This window comes from Danio aesculapii, chromosome 18 (genome assembly GCF_903798145.1).
Source record: "Danio aesculapii chromosome 18, fDanAes4.1, whole genome shotgun sequence".
NCBI lineage: Eukaryota > Metazoa > Chordata > Actinopteri > Cypriniformes > Danionidae > Danio > Danio aesculapii.
This window is the reverse complement of record NC_079452.1, coordinates 15,424,053-15,447,702: the sequence shown is the minus strand read 5'-3', so window position 1 is coordinate 15,447,702 and position 23,650 is coordinate 15,424,053. Positions and strand designations below refer to the sequence as shown.

The 23,650-nt window shown below is 36.8% G+C and overlaps 1 protein-coding gene across 5 annotated transcripts in view; it reads left to right on the top strand.

The window, feature by feature from the left end:
* The window catches only part of bcl9l (bcl9 like), a 104,602-nt gene that overhangs the window by 15,605 nt on the left and 65,347 nt on the right, over positions 1 to 23,650 (top strand). The gene's annotated exons all lie outside the window — the stretch shown is intronic.

Sequence of the window (23,650 nt, the reverse complement as noted above, 5' to 3'; positions counted from 1 at the left end):
GGTATGCATTTAAGGGTTAAAATCTACATACATTGCAACACTTTTAGTTTTTTCTTTTGCTCTTCACGTCTTCAGCTCTCAGGAAGTTTACATATCAGCTACTAATGTTCAATATTAATTGTTACATTCATCTTAACTGATTTGCTGAAAGGCACAATTTGGTAGGTGAGTGTTAGATACAGTGCAGTGGGATTGTAATCTACAGTTTACACATTCATTTAGCCTGCGGCCAAACCAACCTGTTGGCAAAGGCTGCTGCTTTGTCTTTAATTAGTGTGTCAAGAAAGCACAGTTGAACTTCAAGGTTTGGTTTGCCATAGGTATGTCGAGGTATGTGCGTCAAACATAGTTTATGGATGAATCAGCAGAGTAAGTCAATCAGTTTATGTGAATATCTTTACTTTACTATCTGACTTTATTGAAGCATCATCCTTTTTGGTGCATGGAGAAAAGAAAACATTTTGTATGTAGCCCCTTTTAATGTGTTTTCATTTGTGATTTGAAGGTAAATGCGTCATTTAAGTGATTATTTTTGTGTGTGTGTGTGTGTGTGTGTGTGCTAACTTTTTAATTATTTAATTCATCCTTAATAAACCATATACAAACTTCAAACCAACTTTAATCGACACATTTTTAAAGGTATAGTTCACCCAAAAATGAAATGTACTCTTTGGCCCCGTTTACACTGCCAGTTAAACCCAATTCAGATTCTTTGCTCATATGTGACACAGATCGGATCTGTTCTATGAAGGTGTAAACATGAAAAAAACACATGTATTTGGAAATTCAGAGATCGGTTTCAGGCCTCCTTCATATGTGGAAATGAAGCAGATATCAATATGTGACAATGCAACTATCATGTAAACAGGCAGATCGGATTTATTGAGGCATTCAGTTTTGTACGTCATTAAACTTGTGACATTGTGGTACTTCTCTGCGGTTTAATGACGTAGAAGGAGGAGCGTGTGTGTTGACGCAGACTCTGTAAACAACAACAACAGAGGAAACATGGAGGAGGAAATTGGTCAGTCTCCACAATTTGTTTCCACCAGACCTGAGATCTCTCTCGTAGCCACAAATTCCTCTGATTGGTGGAGGACACATATATAAACCATAGATGCAAGCTGAAAAGATGGCCCTTTCCCTCCGCCTCCACCTCAAAATCATTTTAAAGTTGGGCGAACTTCGCATATTTCGCAGAGCTAAAAGCAAGACAATTTCTTCCATCGTGGCTAGTGTGGTGCAGATGCTAGAACCCGCCTTTACGCATACACGACGCCGTAAATTGTATGGCAAGTGTAAACCCATGAATCAGATATGGGTCACAATTAAAAGGACGTGTAAACGGACAGGCAAAAAAAATCAGATATAGGCAACACATTTAAATTGGGCATCAAGACCTGACAGTGTAAACAAGGCCTTTTACTCAACTTTGACTTGTTCCAAACCAATTTGAGTTTGTTTTTAAGATATTTCGAAGAATGTTAAAAACCTGTAACTATTGACTTCCATTGTAGGAAAAACAAATGCTATGGAAGTCAATGGTTACCGGTTTTCAAAATATTTAAAAAAACTTCTGTTCAATAGAATAAAAAACCTTAAACCAGTTTCTGACAAGGGAAGGGTGAGAAAATAATGAAAATATTCATTTTTGGGTGAACTATCCTTTTAAGACTGCGTGTGAAGGATTAGAATAGAACAGTTAATTTTAACTTAACGTTAACGTTTGTATTGAATACTTATTTTTATTTAGTATTGTTACTTAACCTGATTACAATAATAAAAATAAATCAATATACGATTAAAAACATGAGTTAGCTATGATCTAATAGTAACATATATATATTTAAAAATTATATATAACAATTAAATTCACATTAACCTAAATGAACAATGGACTGACCTAACCATAACCCTAACCTTAACCCTAACAGGAAAGAGTCTAATATTGTAGCTGTCCACAAAATACAGTAGCTGGAGTAACTCTGAGGCATGTGGATGAGTTATAGGGGACCTATTATGCAAAAATACCCTTTATAAGGAGTTTAAACAAAGTTGTGTGGTAACTGTGTGTGAATTTAACCAGCTTTGAATGGTAAAAATGTACAATTTCTTTATTTTAATAATCACATTTGATAAAAACAGTCTGCAGAAACACTTTGATTGACATTTTTCCTTTGTACGTGTCATTAAAGGGGGAAAGCCCCGCCCATTAGTAACCATCTCTCCCTCATTAGCAAAGGACGATGTTAGTCTTGTTTTTGAATCTGCCACTATGCTGACACATAGGCTGCGACCGAAACCGCCTACTACTCAGTAGGTACTGCATTTGAATTTAAACGTACTACTCGGCCGTTAGAAAAGTATGCTCAATACAGTATGAATGGAAGAAATATGAATGGAATTCGGACGTACTACATTTGCCATTTTATCATGGACATTGTGACCTACCTGCGTCAGTTGCGTTGCTTCACTCCCATTCATGAATTCTCTCGTGGGGCATCATGGGATGGCGCAGCATATATGGGATGCGCAATTCAGAATCTCACTGGAAGTAGTAGGTCATCCGCGTACTTCTCGCATACTGATTTTCGAATTCTATGAATTCGGACGTACTACTCAGCTTGCATTCTGATTTTAGCATACTGTATAGTATGGAAGTATGCGGTTTGGGAAGCAGCCATAGCATCTGTAGCTCCACCCTCTTTTGAAAAGAGCACAGTCTCATTTAAATTTAAAGTGACAGTCAAAATAGACCAAAATAGCACAATTAGGATCAAAGCCTAAAAGGGGCAGTTTCAAAGAGTTTTTCGTTGGGTACATTATTCGTGGGGTATTTTGAGCTGAATCTTCACATGCACATTTTAGGGACGTCTTATTTTGCATCTCGTAAAAAGGGGAATAATAGGTCCCTTTTAAGCTAAACGGCTCAGTATACACACATTCATCTCCATTGATTATAAATGAGTGTAATTGGCATGATTTGCCATGTTATGAGGTCAGAATTCAACTGCTTTTAGTTTCATTGTGTGTCATTTTTAATGCCTCTTAATTTCCTCTGCCGTAGAGCCGAAGCTTCATGCCGTCCTGTGCAGATTTTAGCGTAACATAAACATATGTCCTCTCACCTGAAACTGTGTGATGCTACACTTCAGATCACCTCTGCTAAAGCACAGTGATTGTCCCTACGCTTCCATCTGTTTCCATGTCATTTGAATAATTGTACATTCTCTCAGGCACACAGACAAGCGTTCAGGGAATGTATATTCATAACAGACTTGGGGAAATTAAAAACAACAGCTATGATAGGCGTCAGCTGATTATTCCAGTCACAGAGCGAGGCCGTGCTGCATGGATCCGAGTGTCTTGTTACATGGTCATCTGAATACTTAAATCTGATTGGTCAGCCGCATCATCCAGCAGTTGCTTATTGCCTGGTAACAACAGGTAAAAAAGCGAGTGCACGGTTTATATGCATGCACAGTGGCTGTTAACAGAAATCAGCTTACTGAAATAACCTGTTGTCCCGGTTTACATGCAAACCAAATAACCTTACAATGCAAGTAAACCCCTTACAAGACTTTATTAATAAATCTGGTTATTTCTTGGTTAATTTTCCATGTTAGTTTTCATGTTTATTAAATCATAAACAATTGAGAAAGAGTACTGCCTACATATCTGCAGTAAAGTTAAGGTTTTTATATTATGTAGCATTATAACAGGATCACCATTACTGCTGCTGCACAAGAGGATGAAACGTTTTTCTTTATTATTTGGGTCAAGAGTTTGTTTGTTGGAGTAGCTTCTTCTTATATTATTGTTGATTTGTACCAGCTTTCTAGGAAGTGATGGATTTGTGAAGCGTTACTTGAAAAAAATATACTGAAGTCAAAATTATTAGCCCTCCTGTGAATTGTTTTCTCTTTCAAATATTTGCCAAATTATGTTTAATAGAGCATGGAATCTTTCACAGTATTCCCTATAATATTTTTTCTTCTAGAGAAAGTCTTATTTGTTTAATTTTTTCTAGAATAAAAGCAGTTTTTATTAATAAAAAAACATTTTAGGGTCAATATTATTAGCCCCCTTAAGCTACATTTTTTTTCGATTGTCTACAGCAGGGGTTTTCAAACTTTTAGGACTCACCCACCCTCTCCATCCCATGTTCTATTTCACTCGCGCCACCCTAGGCACCCCTCCCTCGAGCCAAAATTATAATGCATGCGTTAACATCATTCACATATTACTGCGTTTTAAGTGCGTAGAATTAATTACATTACAACATAAATATACAGCTTACCTGATTCAGATTGGTGGCTTTTTCTGTGAGGACAACCTGCTAATCTGTGGTCGGATTCCTGACATGACTAACTTTAAATCATCTAACACTGTCAATAAGCATGAGCCATAGCATACTTGCTTTTGATGTATACGTACATACAGAAAATGCTGCTTCGCAAAGTTAAGTTCGCAGAGCCCTGATGGTGTGGTTGAGTTGAACATTGAGTATGTTTACATGGGCAACAATACTTAATACGATTTTAATATAATTAAGACAATACTCTGATTAAGAATCGACCTTGTACACAGTGATTTTTGATTACCTTAATCTGACAAAAGTCATAATTGAACTAAACAGAAATGGAATTAAGACGTAGAGTATGCATATATTAGTGGCATTATTGAAGTTAACACTGCAATCAAATTATTACCGTCATGCCGTCATGTAGAACCTTTTGCCGCCACATCACGAAATGCGGAAGTTTTTTTCTTTCCATTCGACATGCGGTATCAATAAAAACAACTCTTCCACCAGTCCTTATTCACGTCGAATACCCCAGTTTGTCACGGGGGCATGAATGAAATGTTCATGAGTGAAAGTTTAACTGCCGAACTGCAGTTAAAGTCGAGAAATTAAAGATGATACACCCAAAATTACATGAGACTCTGCAGACGTGAATAGCCTGGTGACGCAACATTCAAAAAGCACTTCACGTAATTATATTATTGTCTAATTCAGATTAAGGCAAATAACTATTTCTGATGTCCATGTAAACGTAGTCAGTAGTCTTCAAAGTAAGTGAATGATCCAGATGGGCTTCATGCTGATTTGATTCAGAAGGGCACTTTTTTGTCAGACGGCTCACCGGTTTGACCGGTTTCACTCATTCACCGTCATTCGTTTTAAAAAGCACCCGGTCCATTTTATTTGTACATATTTTACTGCAACGCATTAACTTTACAGGTGCCTGATAGTTAGCTGTGGAGCTAACGTTGATCATATTATTCCCTCTAGTGAACGCAAAAAAATCATCATCATAATTTACTCATGTGCACGCCTTAATGTCTCGCGACCGCTTTAAAAGTTGCTGGCGCCTCCATGGTGGGGCGCTCCCCACAGTTTGAAAACCCCTGGTCTACAGAACAAACCACTGTTATACAATGACTTGCCTAATTAGCCTAGTTAAGCCTTTAAATTGCACTTTAAGCTGAATACTAGTGTATACTGAATACTAACATTTAACACAGAATAAAGCCCATAATCAGTACCTGAGGTCATTATTGCCATAGTACGATATGCTGGTCTTCAACTGGAACATAGTAAAAATAAAAATCATTTCTAAAATAGAACCTGGTGTTATGGATGGATAGACAAATCTCTTTTTAACATGGAAAATAAACCTTTTATCGCATGTCGCCAGATGTTGCATGTTGTTAGGATGCAGTGTAGTTATTATAGTTCTAGCTAAAAAGAATTGAAAATACCTTTGCAGTGACATACTATTAATAAACATGCGGATACTGTCCCTACACACACAAACACACATACACACCACACACACAAATGACAGGTGAGAAAACCACAGTTCAGAAAGCTTCTGATCGTACTGATATGGACATGTTTACACATGCTCTGCACTGCATGAGTTCATTAAAATGTCAGTGTTTTAAAAGGGGGATGTGGGGCATTTCTACTGCTTGATAGATATGCAGACCAATTTTTCAGTCAAAATTAGGGCCCTATTTTTCTTTTGTAATGTGTACAACTACAATATGGACTGAATTGAGGGTTTTCATTTACGTCAAGATTTGTTCAGGTTACCCTTATGTGCTGCCATACTGGCAATACTCGGATGTAAATAACAGCATGAATTGCGTGTTTAATGTACTACTGAACATGTTTTATGCTTATTTATGACATCTAACTCAAGAGGAAAAGTGTGTAGAAGCTGATAGGTCATGCATATAGGGACTTAAGCTGTCTTTCCACTATCGGGCCGAACGGTACTGTTTGCTTAACCAATCTATTCCATGCCGATCCGGTCCAGTCAGCATGAAAATGGTTTCGTTTTCCACTGAAAATGAAAGCTTTAGAATGCAATACAAATGCGCCAGTTGTTGCCTTGGTGATTCAATAGTAATGTAAATAAAATGCGATATGGACAATTATCTAATATTTATGTTTTTGGGACTCATTTTTTGTTGTTAATCAAAATAAGCATAATTTAAGTAAAAAATCTGTCAAGCCAGTTATGAAGAAACCGGTGCTATGCAATAGAGTGGCAATTTCATGAATACACACCAGTCCAGCATGGTTGTCTAACCTTGCAGAGAACTGTCTTTAAGCATGCCGCGCTGTTCCAGACCTACAAAGAAACACAACTAGAACTATATTGACTGTTCTTAGAGTGGTTCGGTACGATAATCAGCTTTAGTAAAGCAGGAAAGGGAGGTATTTTGGCAAACTGAATTTAAATAAATGGTCAAAAATATCTATGAGCAGCATTGATTAAGATATTAGCCTAATATTTTACTTACTTGACTAGAGGTTAGAACAGACATCAAGATTTTTGCTTCAGTTTGGCAAACCACACACACATTTTGTTCCTTAGACAGATTTTCTGCTTGATTTGTTAGAACTTTTGTCAGTCTTTAGGACTCTAAATGTTTTTTGTTTTCAGATTCTATCGATTAGTAAAGCCTAAACATGACAATAATTCATAATTTTCAGCAGCAATAATCAGCATAATATGAACGTTTATGGTTATTTCAGTAGAATTGTTTACATTCTGTGCTTCCAATATGGCTGACTGATGTGTTGAAAGATTCTAAGATTTGTGGATCTGATCCTAAAACAGAACTATTGTAAAATTTTGGATGAATACATAAAAAATTGTTTTATATTTAATCCAGTAACAATGTGGATTTATGATCGTCTTTAAATGTTAAAAAGCAAGAGGTTGCTATTTAATTAAATATGAATTTTTAGCATTTAGCAATTTTTAGAATTTGTGAATGAATGGCACAGTTTGGTTTAGGACACTGACAAGCAAGCACTTACTGTTTGAGGATATAAACACATTTAAACAACTTCAGTTGGGTCACTTCACAGATATTTTACTATTTTATGTAGAAAAGCCATCATCAGTTCATACACATGGAAACTCACAGCTTCCTTGTGACGGCCCATCAAAATAAAAGTTTAGGTTAATTTTTGTTTAATTTGAGAAAAAAAATGTTATAATTTTATAGGGTTCCTAAAGTTTTAATTTAGTTAAACTCTGAATTTTAATGAATGGGTTATGACGCTATTTTAAATGGAGTATTTATGTATATAAAAAAAAATACAGGAAAGAAAATAGGATTTGTGGAAAAATAGAAAACAGATTTCACTTCAAACGACTTTGTTCTGTATTGTCCTAAGCTCTCTCTGAGCATTTATTTCTTGTATCGTAAAACAGAAGACAGAATCACATGCAGTCACTTTTCATTTTGCTGCCTTTTTTCTCCTGAAAGTCCTTCACATTAAAATCAGTCAACATGCATTCATGCACATTGTAGTAATAGCAATAATAGTAGTTGTTGTAGTAGTAGTAGTAGTAATAGCATATAACTTTATTAGTTCCTGTGAAGGGAAACTCATTTGCCAATTTTTTTATTTTCCCGCCTTTTCTCACCTCAAAGTCCTTTAGATAAAAATCAGTCAACATGCTTTCATAAACAACCTAGGAAGTTGTAGTTGTAGTAGTAGTAGTAATAGAGAACTTTTTTAATCCCTTTGACGTGAAACTCCTTTACCACCTTTTAATTTTCCCACGTTTTTTTCTCCTCAAAGTCCTTCAGATAAAATCAGTCAACATGCTTTTATAAACAACTCAGGAAGTAGTAGTAGTAGTAGTAGTAGTATAGGAGTAATAGAGAACTTTATCAATCCCTGTGATGGAAAACTCATGTGCCACCTTTTCATTTCCCGCCTTTTTTCTCCTCAAAGTCCTTCACATACAAATAAGTCAACATGCTTTCATAAACAACCTAAGAAGTTGTAGTAGTAGCAGTAATAGTAGACAACTTTATTAATCCCTATGAGGGGAAACTCATTTGCCACATTTTCCCGCCTTTTTTCTTCTCAAAATCCTTCACATAAAAATCAGTCAACTTGCTTTTCAAGAGTTCACACTTAGCTGATGATTGATTATAAAGCGTGTTTGGCATGCTGTCCTGGGAGAGTGCCCTGAGCTCATAAGATCCTCGAGCCCGGGGCTCCCACCTGTTTGCAAGGCGAAAGAGGAGTTTGTGCTCAGGTAGATCTGGAGAACTCCCCTGCTGTGGTAGCTAATGAACAGATAGTGAAAACCGCACTGAAACGTCAACTGGCTTGGTAAGGACTAGAACCAGTGACGTTCTTGCTGTGAGGCAACAGTGCTAACCACTGGGCCACCGTGCCACCCATCTAGGAAAGGAGGAGGAGTAGGGGTGGAAGGGGGGATTCTTCAAAACGAAGATGGCTGTTATATGGAACGTAGGGTGTTTATAGTGGTTTAGGAATTGTCTGATTGGTAAATCATAAATTTGATAATCCGGGACCAACCGCAAGCAATCATAAGCATGTGATCCTCTCGAAATTAGTTTATAAATAAACTTCACTTATAAACAACTGAGGAACTTGTAGTAGTAGTAGTAGTAGTAGAAGAAGAAGAAGAAGAAGAAGAAGAAGAAGAAGAAGAAGAAGAAGAAACATAAAAATCAGCCAACATGCTTTCATAAACAACCTAGGACATTGTTGTAGTAGTAGTAGTAGAAGTAGTAGTAGTAAAAATAATAATAGAGAACTTAATCCCTGTGAGGGGAAACACATTTGCCACCTTTTCATTTTCCCGCCTTTTTTGTCCTTCACATAAAAAACAGTCCTCATGCTTTCATAAACAACCTAAAAAGTTGTTGTTGTTGTTATTGCTATCGCAAAAAGCTACACATACAAATTACACCACTTAAATTAACCACATTAAAATTAAATTACTCCACTACATTAAAAACCTGACAGCAGTTGGAATAAAGGATCTTCTAAAACTCTCTATGGAGCACTGGGGCATATAGACTTACCAAAGTTGGGGAAGATCTCGTTTTTCAAAAAAAAAATTGTTTACTCATTGGCAAAACAAATGTTATTACAAGAAAATTATGACATATAGACTAAAATCTCATCACAAAAATCTTAGGATGGAGCTTATGTTATGCAAAAAAACTCTTTGAGCCCATCATAAAATCAACAGCAATTTAGTGATGGTTTTACGAGGCAGCAACTTTATCTTATCATTGGCCAGACGAATGCAGAGGAAGGTGAGGAGTGTCATCGGTTGTAGATCTGTGTTTTGGGTCTATTAAAGGCCGTTTGTAGTGCGCTGCAAGGACAATAAGATCCTGCATTTGGAACAAAGTGTTTCTTATCTGGTCAGGTGATCTGAGAGCTTCCAGATGAGTTACAAGTGGCGGTGCGAAGGTGAGCTATGAAAGAATAATGTGATATCGAGAAGCTTTCAGCACGCCGAAAACAACAGCACCCAGCTGTGAGATCCAGGCTAAACACACAGGCCTTTTTTTTCTCCTTTTGTACAAACTCTTTGGCTGAATCGAGGTAGAACTTTGCCCTACATTTGAGGTGCGATGGAAATTATTGTGTGTTCTTGTTGAGTGTGTTCCTCCAGAGCTGCTGTTGGCTGCATGGAGGAGTGTGTGTACACTGGCTTAATTTAACACTTAAATATTTTGCTTTACGTACCAATGAAGGAGTGCAACATCTCTCATTATAGAAAATTTACTGTATTCTTTTACTCATGGTGATTGTAGATAATCAAGTTGTTGATATAAATTTACAAAAACCTTGGTGTGTACTATTCTTAGAGTAGAATAACAAAAACAGTAAAACTTTTAAAGGTCCCATGAAATTAAAATGAAGTTTGTTAGATGTTAGGATCAGTATTGATAGTTTTTAAGTTATCTATAAGCTATTGTGCTCTAAATTCATGTGACAAAATTCATGTTCAGAAGACATAAAACTGATATAAACATGTAAAGCTTGTTGTTTGTCACTTCCGCCTAAATGGACTTTTTTTACGTCACATCATACTTCAGATTCTCCTCAAATCATAACCAATCAAAAGCTCTCCGGTATCTCACATGCCTCTTCCACTTTTCATTCGCTTTTCATTTGATATGCTTGAGCTCAACCGCTGTCACTGGCAAAGCAGTGATAAAACAAAACGCAATTGGCTGTTTTTTTTAAAGGGGAGGAGCTACACTATGTCCCACCCTCTCTTCATGTTTCGGTCGAGATTACGTCAAACCTTCGAATAAAAATGCATGTTTCAAAGCACTTCATAGGACCTTTAATGTTTAATATCAAATGTGATGTAATAACTTGGAAACAACAAAACATAGGTTTTTGTTTAGATAACATGTTTGTTTCTTGATATGAAATATATATTGACTTAAAAGCCATATATATGTATACAGTTGAAGTCAGAATTATTGAATTTTTTTTCATTTTAAATATTTCCCAAATGATGTTTAACAAAGCAAGGAAATTTTCACAGTATGTCTGATAATATTTTTTCTTCTGGAGAAAGTCTTATTTGTTTTATTTCGGCTAGAATGAAAGCAGTTTTGAATTTTTTCTGAACCATTTTAAGGTCAAAATTTTTCGCCCCTTTAAGTTTTTTTTCTGACTGTCTACACAACAAACCATCGTTATACAATAACTTGCGTAATTATCCTAACCTGCTTAGTTTACCAAATAAACCTAGTTAAGCTTTTAAATGTCACTTTAAGCTGTATAGAAGTGTCTTAAAAATGTCTAGTAAAATATTATTACTGTCATCATGGCAAAGATAAAATAAATCAGTTATTAGAGATGAGTTACTAAAACTTTTATGTTTAAAAATGTGTTAAAAATCTCCTCTCCGCTAAACAGAAATTGCCAAAAAAAATAAAATAAATGGGGGCTAATAATTCAGGGGGGCTAATAATTCTGACTTCAACTGTATATAGGCCAAAATGTATATATTTCAAATGTTATATTTTTATAAAGTGAGCGACTGATTTTATTTTGAAAACTTTAAAAAGTTTGAACTGACTTATGAACTGAATAGTGTACTCGAAGCAAAAAAAAGCTATAATTTAAAAATAGCAAGGTGATTATATAGACCTATATTCATGACTTCAGATATATCAGCATGCCAAAAATAAACGATTTCCTTTTCTTCGCATAGCTAATTAACATGCAACTTGACTGTTGCATAAAAATAATTTTGTTAAATAACAAAACGGGATTTAATTAACAAGCAAGTTAAATATATTTTAAATAAAATGAAAATGAAACAGCTAAGGACTGAAACCAGCTCAAATGTTCTTGAATAAAACATGTTACAGTCATGTACACATGTAGAAATATGTATTGTCCTGAAAAAGCGTTTTGAGAGGGGTTTTGACAGTTCAGAGCCACTGTACAAGCTAAAAGCTAAATACAGATAGGATTACTTTAGAAAATTCTGCATAAATTCGTCCCATTTCACATTTTAGATTCTTTTGAACACATGTAGGTACTGCTTTTCAGTCAGACACTGAGGACAATTCAGTGTCTTTTTCTCAGACAATTGAGGAAAAAAAGATCGATGAAAGGTTTATGATAAACCAGTGTGAGTTTCAAACTAACTGTAGGTGCTGTGTAACATGTCACACACGTACACACGAAGCGGAGTCAGATTTGTTCTCAGAGTCAGATTTTGATAGAACACCTGAGAATTTATGACAAACACAGAGTAGAATATAAAGATAGTATGTGGCGGACGTTGAGAACCCCTATGCTGGATTCAGTGACTGGCATACCTCTCCCCCTGCTGCTGTGAAGGCTGTCAGATCACGTGTGTGTGTGTGTGTGTGTGTGCGCGGTGATAGCCCTCACGTGTGCTCGTTAGAGTCGCACAATTAATCAGAAAAAGATCGTGATCTCGATTCGACCCCCTAGACGATCTTAATCCAGCATTTCTACGATTCTTCCAATCATATTTTCAAGTTCAGGAGAGAAGCAAAGGCGGCTGCACGAGTCTTTTCATTATTTCACATACATTGCTCAGCGACATGGACACCTCCAAATGATGTTGAAAGTGTCACATACTGTATTTATAAGGTATAATTCTCCTAAAAATGTCATTTTTGGCTTCATATATTGCTGTATTTGCGGCCAGGAAATCACACGTGACGTGAGCTGCTGACCGTGAGCTGTTATCACAGAGAGGGTGGGCGGGCAACCTACTTAATGATAGACGCGCGCGCGTCTACTTTAGTGAACAGAACCTGCATAGGCTGTGAGTAACAGGTAATAAAGTTGTAAATAATATTCAGTTTGTGGCACAGAGTGATCGTTTGAGAGCCGCGCGCGAAGTATGAACAGCACTTAGCAGTGAAAATGAAACGCAAAGAGTGCACATCATTTAAATGATCATATCGCATTTTAGAGTTATGATTGCCACAAGCGTTTGATATGTTTTTTCTTTCATAGCAAACACACAGTTGTGCATGAAAATAAATGTTTACAGTGTCAGTATAACTACTCTAGCCTATATAATGTTGATTTTTCCAGTGAATTAAATGGTCTAATAATGTTGTCAATGACAGATTGCAAGCATAGGTCTATATTTCAAACACAATTCAACATCAGAATTATTATAAGTACAATAGAATTATTTATAGAAACCAGTAGACCTAGACATAATATTATTATTGTTGTTTTACCATATGTTTGAGAAAAAAACAATAATAATTGCAGACTCATATTAAGCTTTATTTTACATCTACAGAATCGTGAGAAAATCGTGATCTTTATTTTAAGCAAAAAAATCACGATTCTCATTTTAGCCAGAATCATGCAGCTCTAGCACTCGTTATAATCAGTATGAATATACCAGTCAAACTGAATACAATCTTACACCAACATGGTAGGCAAAGCGTTGATAATAATAAGAAATAATCATATTAGATAACAAACAACCCAACGAGTTGTTTAGCACGTGTGCTTCGCTGCTATTATGTTTACACATGTAATATTTTTCCTGAGGCGATTTAAAGCAAAATACACAACGACACTATATCAAACATATCTATAGTGGTAAGAACATGGTTACTTACTGAGTTATTAACGCACAGCAATACCACGCAAAGAAAGAACGGACTTTGAAGGAATAAACAATGTGAGGAAAGCTTCGCTATAGAGCACAAATCTGAAGAAGTTCCACTCACGCTTGCGCAAGGCAGGCAGTTTCATACAATTACGTAATCTATCGGCTTAAAGATATCAGCCTAATTTTGACATTGGACCGATAACGATAACTTTAAAAATAGCACTTATCGGCCGATAACAATATGCCCGCCGATATATCGTGCATCTCTACAGAGAGTTCATTTCCACTTTAAACACTTTAAAATCATCTCTAAAATCTTCTTGAACTGATTGCTCTTGCAGCATTGCATTTTATTTTTTACTTAAAAGTTTTAAGTTATATCCACACACCATAACATTGTAGAGTCCCAGCAGTGGGTTCTTTTGACCCCTAGGTCATCCTGGCATTATAGCAACAACCTTTACCCAGGCAAAAACCGCACTCGCATTTTCTGCGAGTCAATGTACAAATGTAATCTTCACATGCACTTCTCGCTTTCCTGCATGTCTTTCACACTGCACATGTACAGAACAGCTATTCTCCGTCTCACTCTCTCCATCTCCTGCTTGCAGTTTGCTGTTTTTTCCTTGCTCTAGTTGGCTGAAGGCCCAGAGTGTGTTGGAAAAGATACAACCCTTGACCCTCGTGCAAAGTGAGCCCAGCTCTTCCCTGTCTTTACACAGAGAGAATGAAACCGAGAAAGAGACTGCAGAGCTCACCAAGGGACTGCGGCTTCACACACACACACACACACACACACACACACACACACACACACATACACACTGCTGTTCTGTGGCCATGACAATCTGTTTATGCTGTATGCAGTGTCACTCGTCCTCTCTCTCTCTCTGTTTTTCAGTTCTCATGAGGGTCACATGGCTTGTGCGCCAAGAAACTCTGGTCAGTTTGTATGCATGTAAGCCAGTGCATACGTGTTTACCTCACACCCTCTGTAGTCATTTTTTGCAAAAAGATTTGGGTATGAAAAAATGCCTCTGCCTGGCTGACACAGCAACACTGCTTTAACCAATCGGCTGAGTTTGGGGCACGATTTGTTTTCGTATGTCTGTCCAATGACATTCAAGAGAGGGTGTTTGGTAAATCTAGAAAGATTGCAGAGTCCTTTTTAAGTTGTATTGGTGATGTTAGTGAAATGGAATCATACACCTAAAAAATTTCACATTACATAGCTGTAGAACACAGAGGTATATTGTTTGCATTGTGTTTCACATCTTAATTTATATATACAGGTCAAGGGCAAAAAAAAGACTATTTATATAATTTATATATTTATATACTATGTGTATATATATATATATATATATATATATATATATATATATGTATACACACACTATATAAATATTGTATTATTTTGATACAATATATATATACAGGGCATCTGGAAAGTATTCATTTTTACACATTTTTTTCATGTTACAGCCTTATTCCAAAATTAAATTAATTTATTTCCTCAAAATTCTACACACAATACCCTATAATGACAATGTGAAAAAGATTTTTGGAAATTGTTGCAAATTTATTAAAAATAAAAAACCTGAAAAATCACATGTACATCAGTATTCACAGCCTTTGCCATGAAGCTCTAAATCGAGCTCAGGTACATTCTGTTTCCACTGATTATTCTTCTGATGTTTCAGCAGCTTCATTGGAGTTCACCTGTGGTAAATTCAGTTGATTGGCCATGATTTGAAAAGGCATACACCCGTCTATATAAGGTCCCAGGATTGACAGTGCATGTCAAAGCACAAACCAAGCATAAAGACAAAGGAATTGTCTGTGGACTTCCAAGACAGGATTGTCTCGAGGCACAAGGCTGGGGAAGGATACAGAAAAATTTCTGCTGCTCTGAAAGTTGCACAGTGGCCTCCATCATCCATAAGTGGAAGATGTTTGGAACCACCAAGACTCTTCCTAGAGCTGACCGGCCATCTAAGCTTAGTGATCGGAGGAGAAGGGACTTAGTCAGGGAGGTGATCAATAACCTGATGGTCACTCTGTCTGAGCTCCACCGTTCTTCTATGGAGAGAGGAGAACCTTACAGAAGGACAACCATCTGTGCAGCAATCCACCAATCAGGCCTGTATGGTAGAGTGGCCAGAAGGAAGCCCCTCCCCGCCTGGAATTTGCCAAAAGGCATCTGAAGGACTCTCAGACCATAAGAAACAAAATTCTCTGGTCTGATGAAACTAAAATTGAACTCTTTAGAGTGAATTCCAGGCGTAACGTTTGGAGAAAACCAGGCACCACTCATCAGCAGGCTAATACCATCCCTACAGGGAAGCATGGTGGTGGCAGCATCATGCTGTGGGGATGTTTTTCAGCAGCAGGAACTGGAACACTAGTCAGGATAGAGGGAAAGATGAATGCAGCAATGTACAGAGACATCCTGAATGAAAAACTGCTTCAGAGTGCTCTTGACTTTAAACTGGGGTGACGGTTCATCTTCCAGCAGGACAATGACCCAAAGCACACCACCAAAATATCAATGGAGTGGCTTCACAACAACCTGGTGAATGTCCTTGAGTGGCCCAGCCAGAGCCCAGACCTAAATCCTATTGAACACCTCTGGAGAGATCTGAAAATGGCTGTACACCGACGCTTCCCATCCAACCAGATTGAGAGGTACTGCAAAGAGGAATGGGCAAAAATTCCCAAAGACCGGTGTGCCAAGCTTGTGGCATCATATCAAAAAGACTTGAGGCTGTAATTGCTGCCAAAAGTGCATCAGCAAAGTATTGAGCAAAGGCTGTGAATACTGATGTACATGTGATTTTCCAGTTTTTTATTTTTAATGAATTCGCAACAATTTCAAAAACTCTTTTTTCACATTGTCATTATGGTGTATTGTGTGTAGAATTTTAAGGAAATAAATGAGTTTAATCCATTTTGAAATAAGGCTGTAACAAAAAAAATGTGGAAAAAGTGAAGCGCTATAAATACTTTCCAGATGCATTGTATGCTATCTGTCAGTCAACTTTTAGCCAGTAACTTACTTTCTAGTTTAACTGGGAAAAAGTCACCCAAAAGTGAGTGCTGGCTAACAGGTTAAATAGAAATTGGGGGAAAATATACAGGGGGTTAATATTCAGAAGGGCTAATAATTCTGACTTCAACTGCAAGTACTTTTCCTTTGTAATTTACTTAGCATTTTGTATTTTCTTTCAGCTAAACCATGTTTTGGGTAATGCACCGTTTTCATTTTAGTCAGTTATGCTAAAACCACACAGCAACACGCTGCCTTCAACATGGAAAGTTTTGCATACAGAAGTGTAGTCACTTTGATGGGAAATCAACGTGCTTGAGTAAAGAGGAGGTCAGTAGGTCACAGAAATCTCTTTCCTGCTGAATCATGTTCGAGCACAACTGGTTCAATACATACTTTAGTGCATGTAGGCTTTAAAAATGAATGTTATACAACTAAGAGTTGAGTAAATATGGAAAATAATGGAGCTGGACACTCCCAGTCTGACTTTTCGTGAAAACCGGGTTAGATCGTCACATGCTGTTTTCACCACAATAGAAGGTTTACCTACAAACGTGTGTCTATCTAGTAATTTTCTCTCTCTGTTCAGCTGTGTGTCTTCGGTCTTCACTCAGTCCATTGTTCTTCCGCTGCAACAGGCCGTTTGTTTTTCAGTCGCATGTTGTCGGTCGTGGGAGTGAGTGCAGTGCAGTCTCGAGGAGAACAAAAGGTTACAAGAGTGCAACAGTCATACTGTATGTGGAGCTACAGTGATTCTGCAGGTGAGGGACCTTAGCAGAAATGAACCAGACTTTACTTCTATCCTCCTGGAGATGTTTGGTCAACGTTTAGACTTTAGGACTGCATGCATCAAGAACTTGCTCGCTTACACGGATCTCATTTTCTTTTAATTATGTCACCGGCTGAAGTTTTTGCATCACAATCTGGGTGTGAAATCTAATCTGAAAGACTTTTGACCAAATGGTTTTTATGATACAGTTGTTTGTTTGTTTGTTTGTTTGTTTATTTGTGATGTTCGCCCACTGAAGCAAAGCAGGGCTGCACCCGGTTCGTACCTGGATTGGAGCCCACATGGGAAAGCTAGGTTGCTGCCAGAAGTTGTGTTAGTGAGACCAGCAGGGGGTGCTCAACCTGTGGTCTGTGTGGGTCTTATTGCCCCAGTATAGTGAAGGGGACACTATACTGCTCAGTGAACAGCGTTTTTTTGGATGAAACATTAAACCGTGGTCCTGATTCTCTGTGGTCATTAAAAATTCCGGGATGTCCTTCGAAAAAGAGTTGGAGTTTAACCCTGGCATCCTGGCCAAATTTGCCCACTTGAATCTAATCCAATAGTTTTATATTTTTAATTAGTTTTAGTTTGTTTATTTTATGTTGTTTTGATCTTTTGTTTTCAAATTCAGTTAGTTTTATTTAGTTTTTAGAGGGAGATTTACTAGTTTTTATTATTTTCTATATTTTAAAATTGTTTAGTTTTAGTTTAGTGTTTATCAATTCAATTCAATTCACCTTTATTTGTATAGCGCTTTTACAATGTAGATTGTGTCAAAGCAGCTTCACATAAAAGGTCATAGTAAATTGGAACAGTGTAGTTCAGTTTTCAGAGTTTAAGTTCAGTTTAGCTCAGTTCAGTGTGGTTTAATAATCACTACTGAGAGTCCAAACACTGAAGAGCAGATCCATCGATGTGCAGCTCTACCGTAGATAGAGGCGACAGCGGAGAGGGAAAAAAAAAACTTTACTTATTGGTGAAAGTGAAGAAAAAAAACCTTGAGAGAAACCAGACTCAGTTGGGCACGACCATTTTTTTTTGTTTCGGTATTATTTGTTGATGTTGTTTAGTAAATTAGGATATTTGTTAGGTGCAATTTTCAAAATCATCAGTATAGATATTGTATAATAAAAACTCAACCGAAGATACATTTTTTGAAACATGTATCCAGAGAACACTAGGCATGGAACGATAACCTTTTTCAAGGTATAACACGGTTTGGAATAGTCAAGGTATTAAAACCGCCTCAATTTTCTGCTATACCCTTACTACGGTATATTTAAGATTTTTTTTACATTCATGTCCAGTTGTTGTTTTTGTCACTGGAGCAACAGCGAGGATCGGCTGATCTAGCCAATGGCAGAGGATTACCTACTCTGGGGTGCCGTACGGGTCAAATACCTGGCAGTGTGAAGTATATAGATTTACTTTCAAAAGGCTTACAGTGTGTATTAAATACATTTACAAAGATGAAAAAGCCCTTTTTGTTAGTCTCAGTTAGTTTTTTATCTTCAATTTCAGTTAGTTCTAGTTTTTTAATAAACTCTCATTTTTATGTTTGTTTCAGTTAAAGAAAATGATATAAAATTTTTCGTTCACTACAATAACCTTGCTTGAATCCAAAGAGTCTTGATGAACTCTGGGAGTCCTGCAAGAATGCTTTCTTTGCCATTCCAGATGACTTTATTAATAAGTTATTTGAGTCTTTGCAGAGTATGTATGGATGCAGCCCTCCAAGCTCATGGGAGTCATACATTTGTGACTGCCATATTAAGTGACAACTGTCCTAAATAAATAATTAAAAATAAAGGCATGATCATGTTTTATTTAGGTAAAATAAGTGTATCTAGAGGCTCTTTCATATAAGCCACTTCCAAATAATCAACTAGAAGTCAAGTTATTATTTGATGTTCCTAAAGCTTGAATAGGCGACAAGACTTTTGTCAGGTAATGTGTATAAATATAAATATATATTTTTAGATAATCTTATATTAGAATACAATATCTCCATTATTGTACTCATAATTCTCACTTTTCCCTCTTAGAATTTTTAGACAAAAACTGATTTCACAGCTATATTTTATGAAGTCCAGTTCCGAAACCAACTGTAATTCTTTCAATGACTGCAAGTTTATATTTTTAGAATTGTGAATTGCATAGTATAAAGTTAGAACTGCAAGACATAATTAGAAATTTTAAGAGAAAAATCCAAATTGCGAGTTCATATTAAACAATTCCGAACTTATAACACACAATTCAGCGTCTGCACAGAAAATAAATCGGAAACATTTTAGTTTAGGTCACAATGTACGGTATTAACAAACCATTAACTAACTCTACTCTCAGAAAAAATGGTACAATGTTGTACCAAAGAAGGTACAAAAGCCTTGTCACTGGGGCAGTACCTTTTAATGGAACAAAACTGTACCTTAAGACAAAGAAATGAATTTGTACCATTGCAGTTTGTAGCTTTAAGGACATGATTTGTACCATGGGAAACCAAAATGTACCTTCAGTTTTTAAAACCTTCAGATACAATATTGTACCTTCATCAGAGGTACAAATCTGATCCATGAAGGTACCACTACAGTGACAAGACACTTTGTACCTTAACAGTGTCAATTGTGTGCCTTCAAGAACTATTTAAAGGCATTTGCTGTATCCAAAATGTGTCAATTTATTTTTAGTAAATATTAAACATCAAATACATTTATTATACAATGTTTTAAAGTTTATTTTTGTGTAAAGTCACCTTTTCCATTTACAATAAAGTATAAATATTACTTTAACATAAATCAGAAGATCAATTTTTTTCGCTAAACATTTCACAACACTTTCCACAAAAATGTTACAGAAACACATTCTCCCACGTACAATATAAAAAATGTCTCCGATTTTCACACAATACCTTTGTAATCACCTAACAGTTCATTTAATTTACTTAATTTTAAAATAGAAATAGAATAATGCAAAAGTATTGTAACGAGATATGCACAATGTTTGATTAGTTTTACAATACTAAAATGTCTGCATGAACACTTTGCATATGCAGGACTTTTGACAGCTCACATGCGTAGAGGAAGGCAAACGCCAAAAGGTGTGAATATCAATAATGAAAATGTATTTCAAGAGTTCACACTTAGCTGATGATTGATTATAAGCAAGTTTGGCATGCTGTCCCGGGAGAGAGTCCTGAGCCCAAGAGGTCCTTGAGCCCTGGGCTCCCTCCCGTTTGCTGGGCGAGAGGGGAGCCTTGGGCTCAGGTAGATGTCGACAACTCCCCCTTTGATAAGAGCTGATGACTAAAATGAATGCTATGAAGCGATATGCTGCAGGATGAGAGTTTGACTGTAGTGCTAAATTTAGATTGATCAATTCACTTGTTGTGCATGTTTTTAGAATGTGGGAGGAAACCGGAGAACCCGGGGAAAACCAACCCGAGCACAGGAAGAACATGCAAACTACGCACAGAAACGACAGCCGGCCTGTTAAAAGGCTAGAACCGGTGACGTTTTTGCTGTGAGGCAACAGTGCTAACCACTGGGCCACCGTGCCGCCTATGAAGGGAAAGGTGGAGAAGTAGGGGTGGAAGGGGGGATGCTTCAAATCGAAGATGGCTGTAGTGAGAAACCCTGGCTCTTTATAGTGGGTTAGGACTGGCCTGATTGGTGGATCATACATAGCTAATGCAGAACCAGCCGTGTTCAATCCTAATCACGTGATCCTCTCGAAATTAGTTTATAAATAAACTTCACTTATCTGAAAATGCGTACCAAATGTTTATTAAAAATGCCTTAAATGTTTAGTTCACAATTCCTGTAGTTTGTTTTACCAGTTGTTTTGTATTATAGAACCTAAAAATTAATGTTAATGAGTTTCTTTAAAAATGCTTTTAAAAGATGATTCATGTTTTAATATGGAAATTATTCATAAAATCACTTTGCCTTTCCAGTCATATTTATTTTCATAGATATTGTAATAAAGGAGGAGTTGTCCAACACTCATGTACCTTTTTATGAGAACAATTCTGTACCTTCATTCAATTGTACCATAAAATACAGAACAGTATCATAAGAGATCTTTTCTGTACCATATAAGGCACAACTTTTACAAAGGTACAAAACTGTTCCTCAAGGAATATTATTTCTACCATTGTGTACCTTTTTTTTGAGAGTGTAGCTTAATAAACTACTAATTAGCTGTTTATTAGTAGTTAGTAAGGTAGAAGTTGGGTTAAGTTTTGGGTAGGACTAGGGATGCAGAATAAGACTACTAATGAACAGTTTATAATATCTAAATAATAGGCATGTAATAATAATCCAGCAAATATCATGAACTGTGACCTAAACTAAAATGTTACCAATAAATGTATGATCTGCATTTTTATATTTGTGTAAATAATAATTCTGGCCTTTTAAAAAAAGAATAACATCATTACACGAGTGTGTGGTGAACATCCGAGACACCCCGCTGAAAAATATTCATAAATAACATAATCAACATCAACTCGCGACAAATTATAATCACTTTTTTTTCCGTCATCGTCAGGTGATTACTTTTCTCAAAAGCCAATTTGGTAATTATCCATAATTACTGAAAGCTTCTCTTCCAGTTTTTTCAGAATCAGTTGGATATGTGCGCCTCATGCCAGGATATTTGCAAATGCAAACTAATCATAATCATGTTGTAATAAACATGATTGGCATTCACGAAACAAAAAAAGGAGCTGAAAGAGAGTGCATTATGTAGACAACTTGTTGTGAGCGCAGTGCATTGTGGCGACGTTGCACAGGTGAAAGTCAAAACATTAGCCTGTTGAGGGTTGAAACAGGTTAATGTTGTGGCTACGCATGACACAGGTCTCAACGATTGAAAGCAGCATTAGAGAGGACAGAAAAACGCAAGGCCTGAAAAGCAGACTGGATGATGACACAACAACAAACAGCCGGCAAGAACGGACACAGTCAGGGGGAAATGATCTCATAGCCGGGTTTGTTTGAAAACTCTGCGCCAAGAAACAGGGGCACAATAAAATGAAAGAATACTGTTTATTTAAGAGGACCAGAAGATGGACTGCAGTCTGAAGGAGAACGTGTGGAGCAATCAAAGGGAAAGGAGACAATATAAACACCCTCGCTACAGATACAACCCGAGGAAAAGTCAAAAATGGAATCATTATTTAGGCATCCTCATGTCATCCCAAACCTGCTGTTATTTTCGCAGTGGAATACAAAAGGATTGTCTTTTTAAGGGAAGCTGTAGACTTTAAAGATTCAAATATAGTGACAAGAAATGTTTTTTTAGTGTCATGCTAATATTATTAATATGTAAATGTAAAATATTTGACTTGGGTACTTGTTGGGTAAAGTTTTACATTTAAAAGTAGCCGGCAAAACAGAAGAGGTCAGTTATGTTTAAAAGTAATATATCGCAATCTTAAGTTACTTTTTAAAAAGTAAGTAATTTGAGAGTATATGTTGTTATTTATGCAAGCTTTTTTATATTAAGATGGTCATATTAAGGTTGCACGACATCGGACATTGCGATATTTGTTTTTTTGTGATATACATGTATTTCCATTGAAATAATTTTCATAAATGTTCATTTGGGTGAACTATCCCTTTAACACCATTGTATACCAAAGAAATAGTAATGTATCTCAGTCGATCACCTGTGATTGCATCACAGCAAAGACATTAAAGGGCACCTATGGCAAAAAATCTACTTTTTAAGCTGTTTGGACAGCCATATGTGCATGTATGGTGTATAGACTGTCATATTGGGGTGATTTAAGCACACCCAGTGCTTTTTTTTCAATTTAACAACATAAAAAAACGGTGGACCTATTGGAGCTGTTTTCAAATCGACCGCTACCTGACGTAGGAGAGCGGTCCCCCGCCCACCAATATTGATTGACAAGCGCGTCATCATATCCTCAGTTTGTTAATTCACGTCCGCCATTTTCAGCGTGAGTCGAAGCAATATCACTAAAGGAACACCCTAGCTCTATTTTTAGATGCAAGGCTCATTGGGCTCAACACAAGAGCAATATTCTCCACATTATCGCTCTAATCGGAATTATTGGTTGTATCTTTAGGTAGGTTTGCAAACATGTGTACTTCTCATTGAGTCTACCTTATACTTCAGCCGTTTGCATTTCTCGCGATCCCAGAAGTTCCCTGTGATCTTAACTAGCATGCGTTTTAGAATTCTAAACATCGGTTTCTATCAGGGTACACTCAAGTCGACGGCTGGGCGCCGCGGACCGCTGCAGAAACCTATGTTTAGAATTCAAAAATGCGTGGCGCGACGATTCGGGACACTTCATGTTTCTGCCGCGCTACAGAGAGTGTCTGGTGTGCCGTGTCGCGGCTT